We start from the raw sequence: 12,969 nt of genomic DNA, 5'->3' as shown, positions 1-12,969 counted from the left end.
GAGATGTTCCAAGAGTTTAAGTTAACATTTCATGCAAATGCCCGAGTTGAGAGATATGAAGTATCCAACAAGTTCTATAGCTGCAAAATGGAGGAGAATATTTCTGTCAGTGAACACATACTCAGAATGTCTGGGTACCATAACTACTTGGCTCAGCTGGGAGTTAATCTTCCCGATAGTGCCATTGACAGAGTTCTTCAATCACTACCACCAAGCTATAAAGGCTTCGTGATGAACTATAATATGCAAGGGATGACGAAAATGATTCCCGAGCTCTTCGCAATGCTAAAGGCTGCGAAGGTATAAACCAAGAAGGAGCATCAAGTGTTGATGGTCAACATGACCACCAGTTTCAAGAAAAAGGGGAAAGGGAAGAAGGGGAACTTCAAGAAGAATAGCAAGCAAGTTGCTACTCCCGGGAAGAAGCCCAAGTCTGGACCTAAGCCTGAAACTGGGTGCTTCTACTACAAAGGGACTAGTCACTCGAAGCGGAACTGCCCCAAGTATTTGGCGGATAAGAAGGATGGCAAAGTGAAAGGTATATTTGATATACATGTTAGTGATATGTACCTTACTAATGTTCGTAGTAGTTCCTGTGTATTTGATATTGGTTATGTTGCTCATATTTGCAACTCGAAACAGGGGCTACGGATTAAACAAAGATTGGCTAAGGACGAGGTCACGATGCACGTCGGAAATGGTTCCAAGGTCGATGTGATCGCTGTCGGAACGCTACCTCTACATCTACCTTCAGGATTAGTTTTAGACCTTAGTAATTGTTATTTGGTGCCAGCGTTAAGCATGAACATTATATCTGGATCTTGTTTGATGCAAGACGGTTATTCATTTAAATCAGATAATAATGGTTGTTCTACTTATATGAGTAATATATTTTATGGTCATGCACCCTTGTTGAGTGGTCTTTTGTTGAATCTCGATTGTGGTGATACACATGGTCATAATATTGAAGCCAAAAGATGCAAAGTTGATAATGATAGTGCAACATATTTGTGGCACTACCATTTAGGTCATATTGGTGTAAAGCGCATGAAGAAACTCCATGCTGATGGGCTTTTGAAATCACTTGATTATGAATCACTTGGTGCTACCGAAACATGCCTCATGGGCAAGATGAATAAACTTCGTTCTCCGGAACAACGAAACGAGCTACTGACTTATTGGAAATAATACATACCGATGTATGCGGTCCAATGAGTGTTGAGGCTTGTGGTGGGTATTGTTATTTTCTGACCTTCACAGATGATTTGAGTAGATATGGGTATATCTAATTAATGAACATAAGTCTGTAATGTTTGAAAAGTTCGAAGAGCTTCAGAGTGAAGCGAAAAATCATCGTAACAAGAAAATAAAGTTTCTACGATCTGTTTGTGGAGCCGAATATTTGAGCTACGAGTTTGGTCTTCATTTGAAACAATGTGGAATAGTTTCGCAACTCACGCCATCTGGAACACCACAACGTAATGGTGTGTCCGAATGTCGTAACCATACTTTATTGGATATGGTGTGATCTATGATGTCTCTTACTGATTTACCGCTATCATTTTGGGGTTATGCTTTAGATACAGCTGCATTCACATTAAATAGGGCACCATCGAAATCCGTTCAGACGACACCATATGAACCGTGGTTTGGCAAGAAACCCAAGTTGTCGTTTCTTAAATTTTGGGACTGCGATGCTTATGTGAAAAAGCTTCAACCTGATAAGCTCGAACCCAAAATCAGAGAAGTGCATCTTCATAGGATACCCAAAGGAAACTGTTGGGTACACCTTCTATCACAGATCCGAAGGCAAGATATTCGTTGCTAAGAATGGATCCTTTCTGGAGAAGGAGTTTCTCTTGAAAGAAATGAGTGGGAGGAAAGTAGAACTTGATGAGGTATTTGTACCTGCTCCCGAATTGGAAAGTAGTTCATCACAGAAATTAGTTCCAGTGATTACTAGACCAATTAGTGAGGATCTAATGATGATGATCATGAAACTTCAGATCAAATTACTACCGAACCTTGTAGGTCAACCAGAGTACGGTCCACACCAGAGTGGTATGGTAATCCTATTCTGGAAGTCATGTTACTAGACCATGATGAACCTACTAACTATGAGGAAGCGATGATGAGCCCAGTTTCCGCGAAGTGGCTTGAGTTCATGAAATCTGAGATGGGATTCATGTATGAGAACAAAGAATGGACTCTGGTGGACTTGCCCGGTGATCGGCAAGCCATAGAAAATGAATGGATCTTCAAGAAGAAGACTGATGGTGACGGTAATGTTACTGTCAACAAAGCTCGACTTGTTGCAAAAGTTTATCGACAAGTTCAACGAGTTGACTACGATGAGACCTTCTCACCCGTAGCGATACTTAAGTTTGTCCAAATGATGTTAGCAATTTCCACATTTTATGATTATGGAATTTGGCAAATGGATGTCAAAACTGCATTCCTGAACGCCGGTGGGAGAAACCCTTGGGTTTGTAACTCTATCAAACGGCTATGAGGAACTGAACACTCTTCCCAGTCCCCCGGCTTGGAGCGAGGAGAGCGAGCAGAAGAGCTATGACGACCGGCCATGTTGGAATGGTTTTTTCCGGAGCGCTCTGTTGGATGCTTGCTCGAGGAGGCAGAGTGAGGTTTAGATCTGAGAATTCCCGTCTCTTCAAATAGACGGTCAGCCTGAAGGATCGGGGGTGGCAAATGCCAAAAATTCCTCGGCTCCTTGCATTCGCTCGACACGTGGAGATGGTCATTATTGAGTCACTGAAGCCGATGAGTACAACATTGATGGGAAGCCGGACACTATTCGTCGTAACAGGTACTTTCACTACTAGGGAAAAGCCTAGCAGCAGCACGGGTTTTGGGCCTCTCAGTAGCGCGGGTGCCGGCGCTACTAATAAGGCGCTACAGCTAATGTATAGCAGTAGCGCCTGTGGTCCCACGCTACTGCTATACATGAATAGCTGTAGCGCGCTTTAGGAAAGGGCGCTACTGATATTATCTGCAGCGCTGTTTACAGGAAAGCGCTACTGGTAAGGCGGCGCTACTGCTAAATTCCCCCCCCCCCTCGCTACTACTAGTTTTATTAGTTTTTTTCCTGCATATTTGTTTTGTATTTGAATAGGCTTTATACAATAATCTTTAGCATATCATACACATACAAATGTAATCATAGCATATACATACAATTAGTCTCATCAAATCATGTCATCATCATAATCATCATCCAACACAAAGTGGTCTCTCGTCATCAATCTCAAAAATAGCGATACAAGTCTTGATTACTTGCAAATACATCGTCATCCATCTAAACAATGGTATACGCGAGAAGAGCTATCACTTTGAGTACATGAGTTTGTATCCCTCTCTCGCATTAGCGTGAACCTAAACTAACTACTGCCTGTCGCTCGGAAACCGGAAACCGGTACACCTGGGCCTGACACTCCGGCCACTTGTCGTATATATACTCCTGGCGTAGCACTTCTTCGCCATCTATGATCTATGCACCTACATCGTCACATGAGTCGATGATATGCAACATATATAGTTGAGCAACAGAAAGAGACAGACTTCGCAGAAATAGAAACAACATATCGCAAGCATAAATAACAAAGTTCATAGTACCCAAAATGCCCTAACTAGAGTGATTTTTGCTAGTCGAGGAGGAGGAAGGTTTATTTACATCACAAATAAAGTTTCACCATGCATAACTCAAAGTTTTGTCATACAGAAAGTATGGACTAAACGGACGCATTGTCATATATCGACAATCACTCCAACATGTCGTGCCATCCATCAATGTCAGGGAGATAGTCCCCGAGCCTAGTGAAGGCTTCAGGTCGAGACGCTGAGCGGCTACCCATGTTCGGACATCTTCCCGCGACATTTGTCCTTCTTCGTAGAACATCTCTGTTTTTCCGACGACCTCCTTCATGATGATTTGGGCAAGTTCGCGCTGGATGTTATAGAACTCAGCTTGAAGTCGATGATCCTCGATATCTCCTATGTCCTTTGCCCATTGCTGAATATGGGCATCGCGAGATCTAGGTGACATGTGAAGGTTCTGGTGATCTCGTCTGTACTCCAGCATGTGGTGTAGGACACAGAATCCATCATTAAGAGAATCGTTCGGTTACTGGATGCAGCAGAAGTCGGTCTTATGGCTGAAGGCGGCCCTGCCGCCCCTTCTCTTCTTGTCCCTAACCTCTCCACCCCTTGCTTGGTAGTAAAACATAGCAATGTCGAGAACATCTTTGATGTGGGTGTAATCCTTTTTGTGAATGTTCTTCGACGAGTCCAAGTAAAGAGCGTGGGAGAATCGGGGGTGGAGGATGATGAGGACGGCGCGCCCGCCGCTGCGCAAAATAAGTACACCTCAAATTAATTAGCCTCCACCGTGCAAATGAATTATTGAAATCAAAGGAAGGATAGCAGCGCGGATGACTTACACGGGATGATAAGGCACGAGAATCGCCTCCTTGTCCTTATTGGCGAGCATGAAACTGATGATGTAATCCCTCGCATATTCACGCTGCTCTGCACAGACTCCCAAGAAGCCCTCGTGCATGTAGTACGGGTCAGCAACACAGATATGACATATCTGCTCAACCCCAATGGCGTAGTTCATGTGCAAGGCATAAAGGCGGACAAACGTAAAATCCAGCTTCTTCACGTGAAACATGTCGAATATGTAATCGAATCGGAGGAAGAACTTATCCGCGGGGAAGCTGTCGACGTATGACAATTTCCGCGGAACGTTAACCACGTAGAGTGGGTATCCTGGATCTTTCGAGGCGATGAGGCCTTTCTCTACCCGCAGCACATCGTCATGAAGTCTCCTTATATCGCCGAATCTAGCCCGTAGCGCTGTTGCAGGTAGGAATGGTTGACCGGGGATATGCCATTTATCCGCATCGGGGATATCTATACGGTCCTGAAGCCGAGGCTGCTGAGGCGATTGGATCATAGAATCAGCTTTTTTGCCTTTCCTCGCTCTCTTCCTAGACTTCTTTATTACCGGAAGGTCGTCAATAATACATTGAGACGGTAATTCAGGCACCGACTCATGACGCTCAAACCCTGAGGAGGCGCCAGTATAGACATATTATTCAGCGCCATCGTCATCGTCATCCTCATCCATGGCGACATCATCAGCGACTAACGGAGCATCCTCCTTACCCCGTGCGCTATCACCCAACCCGACACCCGACGCTAATTGGGTAGGTGGGGTGTTGATGTTCATACCTTGCTGAGGCTGCGTGCTCGTGGGTGTGCTCCCGGCCGCCTCCACACGAAGCAGACTCTTTGGCCACAATAGGACCCACCCATTGCAACAATCACCAAGCCGCCGTGGGGTCTCGTCGTCATCCCCCACTAGTATTAGAGGAGGCAAATTCTCGTGGCCCGGTTTGACACTGGCCACGGAAACCTTGAAGACGTTCAGGGGGATCGGCCGGCTATGGAATAGTGGTTCCTTCGGCTCCAATATCGTCGCCTTCCCCACGTCCACCTTTTGTTCACCGATGGTGTACAATATGGTGCACGGGGTTTCTCGGATGCCTTTGGCTCAAAATTGTCGTCGTCCACCTCCGTGACCACCAGTCTAGTAGTCCTGAGTTTGTTAGGAACCCGTTGCCTCTTTGCATCGGTTCTACACTGGCTCCGGTCCCCGAGGCAGCACCGGTCTCAGCGCCGGTCTCGATGCAGGTCTGAATCTCAGCTCCGGTCTCAGTCTCAGCACCTGTCTGCGTGTCGGTCTCAGTCCCCGATGCCACCAGTGGGCCCAGCAACAACATCTGTTGATCGTTGCTAAGGCTAAAAAATTCGTCTGCCGCCCGGTAGACGTTGTCGCAATCACCAGAACCCTGTCCTTCATCGTTGCTAGCCATGTTTCCTATGATTAAATCTAGTCAATTAATTCTAGACCTAATAAAATGAATAATGACATAAAAAAGTACTATTGTTTTGCAGGAATGTTGACTCCTTCCTGGTGTGGCAAATCCCGGGCACTCGATATTTCATAGTTTGTAGCACAAGTCATGACGAAATTCACGGGAAATTTCGGCATGACCTTTGCTAAAAAGTGGACAAATCGAGAACCTGAAATTTGCCGGAACAGAAATGAATCAACATTCCGGCAAAACATAGGCCACTCAGCATCATTCCCTGGAAACAACAAAGCCACTTGGGCACAATTGAACAACTTCAATGAAAAGATATAACATGACCACTTCAATGAAAAATAAAATTTGCCTAAATTCTTTTCCTTGAAAAATAGTGGTCTTTTCAAAAATCAAAAACCTTTCAAAATGACCTTACTAAACACTTCTTTGCCTAGGAAAGAAGCCAAATTATGTTGATCTAGCTATTCCTCTCTCTCACACAAACACACATTATTATCTCTAACCCTTCTCCGCCTAGGACAGAACCCAATTAAATTGCAAAGGAACTCCATTTCTCTAACCCTTCTGACCTAATGCTCTAAAATAAAATTTTCCTCTAACCTAGCCAACCTACTTAACCTATCTTGTTAATCCAACGAACCTAATTAACCTACCTATTTAACCTAGTTAGTTAATCTAGTTTACCTAGATAAGTAACCCTAATTAAACTAGTTAACACAGCTAGTTCTCTGTCAAAGCCCAAAATAAATTTTTGCACTAATTAACCTAGATAATTAACCTAATTAAACTAGTTAACCTGACTAGTTCTCTGTCAAAGCCCTAACTAAATTTTTGCACTAACCTAGATAATTAACCTAATTAAACTAGTTAACCTAACTACTTCTAGGTCAAAGACCTAACTAAATTTTTGCCCTAACCTAGATAATTAACCTAATTAAACTAGCTAACCTATGCATGAGAGAGAGAGGAGGGGTGGGGGCTTACAGAGGATGGCTCCGGTGGTGGCGACGGAGGCAGTGGTGGCGAGGGAGGCATGGGCGTCTCTGGTGACGGCGAGGGAGGCAGGGGCGTCTCTGGTGACGGCGAGGGAGGCAGGGGCGTCTCCGGTGACGGCGAGGGAGGCAGTTGTGGCGAGGAAGGATCCGGTGGCGTCGACGGCTGCTCCGGTGGCGTTGACGAGGCCGCGCGGATCCGTGGCATTGGGGGCGGCTCCGGTGGCGTCGACGGCGCACGGCTCTGGTGGCGTCGACGTCGGAAGGAGACGGCGTCGAAGTGGGGCGAGGCGAATCGGGGAGACGGCGGCGCGCGGGGTGGGTTGAGGGATTTGGGGGAGAAGTGGTGGCCGGGGGGAAACGGTTTTTTGGTTAAGTCAAACTTAGTGGTAGCGCGTTTGGTAAAACGCGCTATAGCTAAGATAGCTATAGAGGTTTTTACAAAATGCGCTGCTGCTATAGCTATGTAATTTTCTTCCATTTTTTAATTTCCTTTTCTGTTTCTATAGCGGGGGTCTAGGACACGCGTTGCAGCTACCTTAGCTATAGCGCCTCTTACAAACACACGCTGCTGCTATGCCTTCCTCCGTTTTTTCGCTTTTTCATTTATTTTGCTTTACATTTTATTTTTTCCTTTATCCTTTTTCTATTTCTTTCATTTTCATTTACTTTTCTATTTGTTTTTCATCTTATTTTATTTCAGTTAGTAGTAGCGCTCTTCCTTGGAAACACGCTGCTACTTATTCCCTAGCGGTAGCGCGTTTCCTCTAAGCCCGCTACTGCTATGCATAGCCTATCATTTTAGCAATGGGAATATTAGTAGTAGCGCTTTTGCCACTACACGCGCTACTGCTAAGGTTGTATCTGTAGCGCGGTTTTAATTCAATCGCTACTGCTATCTAGCACTAGCGCCCTTTTTTGACCCGCGCTGTTGCTAAATTTCTGCGTATAAGGTTTTCCCTAGTAGTGTTTGGAGTATTTGGAGATGGAACCCGCCTTGCAATGCTGAAGACAAGACTGCGCGCCGGACTCATCGTCATTGAAGCTTGGTTCAGGGGCTACTGAGGGAGTCCTGGATTAGGGGGTATCCGGACAGCTGGACTATATACATCGTCCAGACTATTGGAGCGTGAAGATACAAGACTCAAGACTCCGTCCCGTGTCCGGATGGGACTCTCCTTGGAAGACAAGCTTGGCGATCCGGATATTGTATTTCCTTCCTTGTAATCGACTCCATGTAAACCCTAGCCCTCTCCGGTGTCTATATAAATAGGAGAGGTTGGTCCTTAGAAGGCCAATCACAACTACAATCATAATCATCATAGGCTAGCTTCTAGGGTTTAGCCTCTATGATCTCATGGTAGATCTACTCTTGTACTACTCATATCGTCAATATTAATTAAGCAGGAAGTAGGGTTTTACCTCCATCAAGAGGGCCCGAACCAGGGAAAACATTGTGTCCCTTGCTTCCTGTTACCATCAGCCTAAGACGCACAGATCGGGACCCCCTACCTGAGATCCTCCGGTTTTGACACCGACATTGAGATCTTTAATAGCCCAATATGCTTTATGTTCAAGTTCAAGAGGTAAGTGACAAGATTTTCCATAAACCATCTTATACGGAGACATACCCATAGGATTTTTGTATATAGTTCTATAGGCCCATAATGCATCATCAAGATTTTTGGACCAATTCTTTCTTGATCTATTCACAGTCTTTTGCAAAATTAATTTGAGCTCTCTATTGCTCAACTCTACTTGACCACTAGACTGCGGGTGATAAGGAGATGCCATTCTATGATTAACATCATACTTAGCAAGCATCTTACGGAAAGCACCATGAATAAAATGTGAACCACCATCAGTCATAAGATATCTAGGGACTCCAAACCTCGGAAAAATAACTTCTTTAAGCATCATAATAGAGGTGTTAGGATCAGCACTACTAGTTGGAATATCTTCTAGCCACTTAGTAACGTAATCAAGAACAACTATAATATGTGTATAACCATTAGAGGCAGGAAAAGGTCCCATATAATCAAAGCCCCAAACATCAAACGGTTCAATAACAAGAGAATAATTCATAGGCATTTCTTGACGTCTACTAATATTACCAATTCTTTGACATTCATCACAAGATAAGACAAACTTACGAGCATCTTTGAAGAGAGTAGGCCAATAAAAACCAGATTGCAATACCTTATGTGCAGTTCTATCTCCAGCGTGGTGTCCTCCATATGATTCAGAGTGACACTTGCGTAGGATCTATTCCTGTTCATGCTCAGGCACTTAACGTCTAATAACACCATCTACTCCTTATTTATAAAGGTGTGGGTCATCCCAGAAGAGATGTATTAAATCATAAAAGAACTTTTTCTTTTGCTGGTATGTGAAACTAGGTGGTATAAATTTAGCAACAATGTAATTAGCATAATCAGCATACCAAGGAGCAGTATGAGAAGCATTAACGACCGCTAATTGTTCATTAGGAAAGCTATCATCAATATGCAGTTGGTCATCAAGAACATTCTCTAACCTAGACAAGTTGTCTGCAACGGGAATCTCAGCTCCCTTTCTCTCAATAATATGCAAATCAAATTCTTGGAGCAAGAGAACCCATCTAATGAGTCTAGGCTTAGAATCTTTCTTTTCCATAAGATATTTAATAGCAGCATGATCAGTGTGAATAGTAACTTTCGAATAAACAATATAAGGTCTAAACTTATCACAAGCAAACACAATTGCTAAGAACTCTTTTTCAGTAGTAGCATAATTTCTCTAGGCAGTATCAAGAGTTTTACTAGCATACTCGATAACATTCAATTTCTTATCAACTCTTTGCCCTAGAACAACACCTACAACATAATCACTAGCATCACACATAATTTCAAAGGGTAAGTTCCAATCAGGTGGCTGAACAATAGGTGCAGTGACAAAGCTTTCTTAAGTATTTCAAATGCTTCTACACAATCATCATCGAAGACAAAAGGAATATCTTTTTGCAATAAATAGTCAGAGGCCTAGATATTTTAGAAATGTCCTTAATGAACCTCGTATAAAAACCGGCATGACCAAGGAAACTTCTTATACCTTTTATGTCCTTGGGACATGGCATCTTTTCAATAGCATCAACTTTAGCTTTCTCAACTTCAATACCTTTCTCAGAAATCTTATGCCCCAAGACAATGCCTTCATTAACCATAAATTGGCACTTTTCCCAATTCAAGACGAGACTAGTGTCTTAGCATCTCTGCAAAACTCGATCAAGGTTGCTCAAGCAATCATCAAAAGAGGATCCATAAACGGCAAAATCATCCATGAATACCTCACAAATCTTTTCACAAAAGTCAGAGAATATAGCCATCATTCATCTTTGAAAGGTAGCAGGTGCATTACATAAACCAAAAGGCATACATCTATAAGCAAAAGTACTGAAAGGGCAAGTGAAAGTAGTTTTTGATTGATCCTTCGCTGACACGGGTATTTGAGAGAAACCAGAGTAACGATCTAGAAAGCAGAAATGTGTCTTTTTGGATAGTAGCATTTGATCAATAAAAGCTAAAGGGTAATGATCTTTCTTAGTAGCTTTATTTAATTTATGTAAATCAATTACCATCCTATAACCTGTAATAATTCTTTGTGGGATCAATTCATCTCTATCATTAGGAACGACAGCAATACCTCCCTTTTTAGGAACACAATGGAGATGGCTTACCCAATCACTATCAGCAACCCGGATAAATTATACTTGGCTCAAGGAGCTTTAGTATCTCCTTCCTTACCACTTCTTTCATCTTAGGATTCAATCGTCATTGAGGATCTCTAACTGGTTTCGCATCATCCTCCAAATTAATTTTGTGTTGGCATAACGTGGGACTAATGCCCTTGAGATCATCTAGAGTATATCCGATAGCAGCACGGTGCTTCTTCAGAGTTTTCAATGATCTTTCTTCTTCTTGCTCTGAAAGGTTAGCACTAATAATAACAGGATATATTTTCTTTTCGTCCAGATAAGCATACTTAAGATTATCAGGTAATGGTTTGAGTTCAACCACGGGATCACCCTTGGGTGGAGAGGGATCCCCTAGAATTTCAACGGATAGGTTGTGTTTCAGAATAGGTTCCTGTTGAAGGAACACTTCATCTATTTCCCTTCTTTCCTTCATAAACATATCATTTTCATGGTCTAGCAAATATTGTTCTAACGGATTAGTACGAGGCACGACAATAGAAGCAAGACCAATAATCTCATCCTTACTAGGTGATTCTCTATCACGAGGTTGTCTACGAAACTTAGCAAAATTTGGACGTGGAATTAAAATACATCCGCGCTCAGCTGGCGGACTCCGTGAAGGAGAACAAAAGGCTTCGACGCGGCATTTATTGTAAGTGCCTAGACGAACTGTATTATAGTTCGGCGAGGAGGTATATTGAAATAATTTTGCTTGTAGGAATGTTAACGGGTCGCCCTAAGGAGGAGATGCCCTCATCTACAATCGATTTACTGCAAGACCTCTCACAACTACACGAGCGAGCTCGGCAGGTGATGCAGGGCGTTACTCAGGCCTTGTGGCCATCAAGCTTCCTGCCGAATGGCATGGGGGATCTTGTGGATATGCTTCAAGGAGCATGGCGGCGCTTCCGATTGTGGAAGATTCAGCCTGCCGTCAAGGTGCAAGAGAAGCCTAGGCTATGGTGAAGACGTGCTACACCAAGCTGGACCCGAACCATATGGCCGAAGTAGGACCAGCGGGGCCAGATGGGCAAGAAATTCCCGCGAGTCTGGTATATGACCAGGTAGCGTTAGCCGCCAAGTATTCTCAACAGGATTGTAAGCTAGATAGCCTGTTGGATGGTATAGAGAAGGAATATAGTCAGTCCAAGTGACTGTGTGATTCAATGGACATAAGTAGTCCCTAGCCGGATTAAAATCATTTGTCATGGCAGACCTTTTCGCTTCAGCCCCTGGATCCTACAGTACGGGGTGTGTCCGAATACCCGCTCAGTTATACAGAACCGGGGTATGCGTGGAAACCAGACGTAGGGGTCATAAGTGCTTGAACAGACAAGTACCCAACTAGTTATGTTATATCACATGGATAGTAAGAAACATCTTCCAGGGAGAATAATTCTGTTATGGGTTCCTTTCCCTGGGTATGCATGCGACGATGCACATGTCCGGACTGTGAACAAGGGCGCAGGATACAAAACTTCTAGGGATTCATGTTGTAATAAATGAATACATCTTTTGTTCACAGACCGAATATTCTCTTAAGGACGCTAGCTTTCGGCTTCACCCAGTCTGAGGTACACATCCGGCTGAACCGGCAGTAACAATCACAGAGGTGCTCCCCTTATGCCCTAGCCGAATTAACAGGAACGTAGGGCATAAACACAAGAGCCAGGCAACCCAGCTTGGCCACATCTTAAGTCATATCGATGCATATAATGGTGAAGAAAAGGCACATATGGAAAAAGAAACGCATATGTGATGGGCGAAAAGCCATTAGAGTAATTGTTTTTAGCTTCCATATAGGAAGCCCCCAGGTATTGCTTACACACATAGTGCGGCCGGAGTGATCCGAGAGTCCATATTGTATTAAATACTTTGTGTGAAGAGGAAAAAAGGTCGAGAAAGGAAAAGGGATGGAGCATAATTAAAAAGGAGGCGGTAAGGAGACGAACACTGAGTTCGGCGCTAGGCGTAGAATCTCCGGAGTCTGGCCGCGTTCCATGGGTTCGGCTCGAGTCTGTTATGGGGTGCATTCGTAAGAAGTACGCTCCTCCGGTGAGAACTTTGTCAATGACGAAAGGACCTTCCCACTTGGGTTTGAGCTTGTCCTTCTTCTTCTCCGGTACGCGTAGAATGAGCTCGCCAATATTATAAGTTTTGGCCCGCACTTCTCTGCTTTGGTATTGAGACGTCTCCAACGTATCTATAATTTTTGATTGCTCCATGCTACTTTGTCTACTGTTTTAGGCAATATTGGGCTTTATTATCCACCTTTATATTATTTTTGGGACTAACCTATTAACCGGAGGCCCGGCCCAGATTTGCTGTTTTA

The sequence above is a fragment of the Triticum aestivum genome, chromosome 3B (genome assembly GCF_018294505.1).
Source record: "Triticum aestivum cultivar Chinese Spring chromosome 3B, IWGSC CS RefSeq v2.1, whole genome shotgun sequence".
Classification (NCBI taxonomy): Eukaryota; Viridiplantae; Streptophyta; class Magnoliopsida; order Poales; family Poaceae; genus Triticum; species Triticum aestivum.
Note: the sequence above shows the minus strand (reverse complement) of the source record.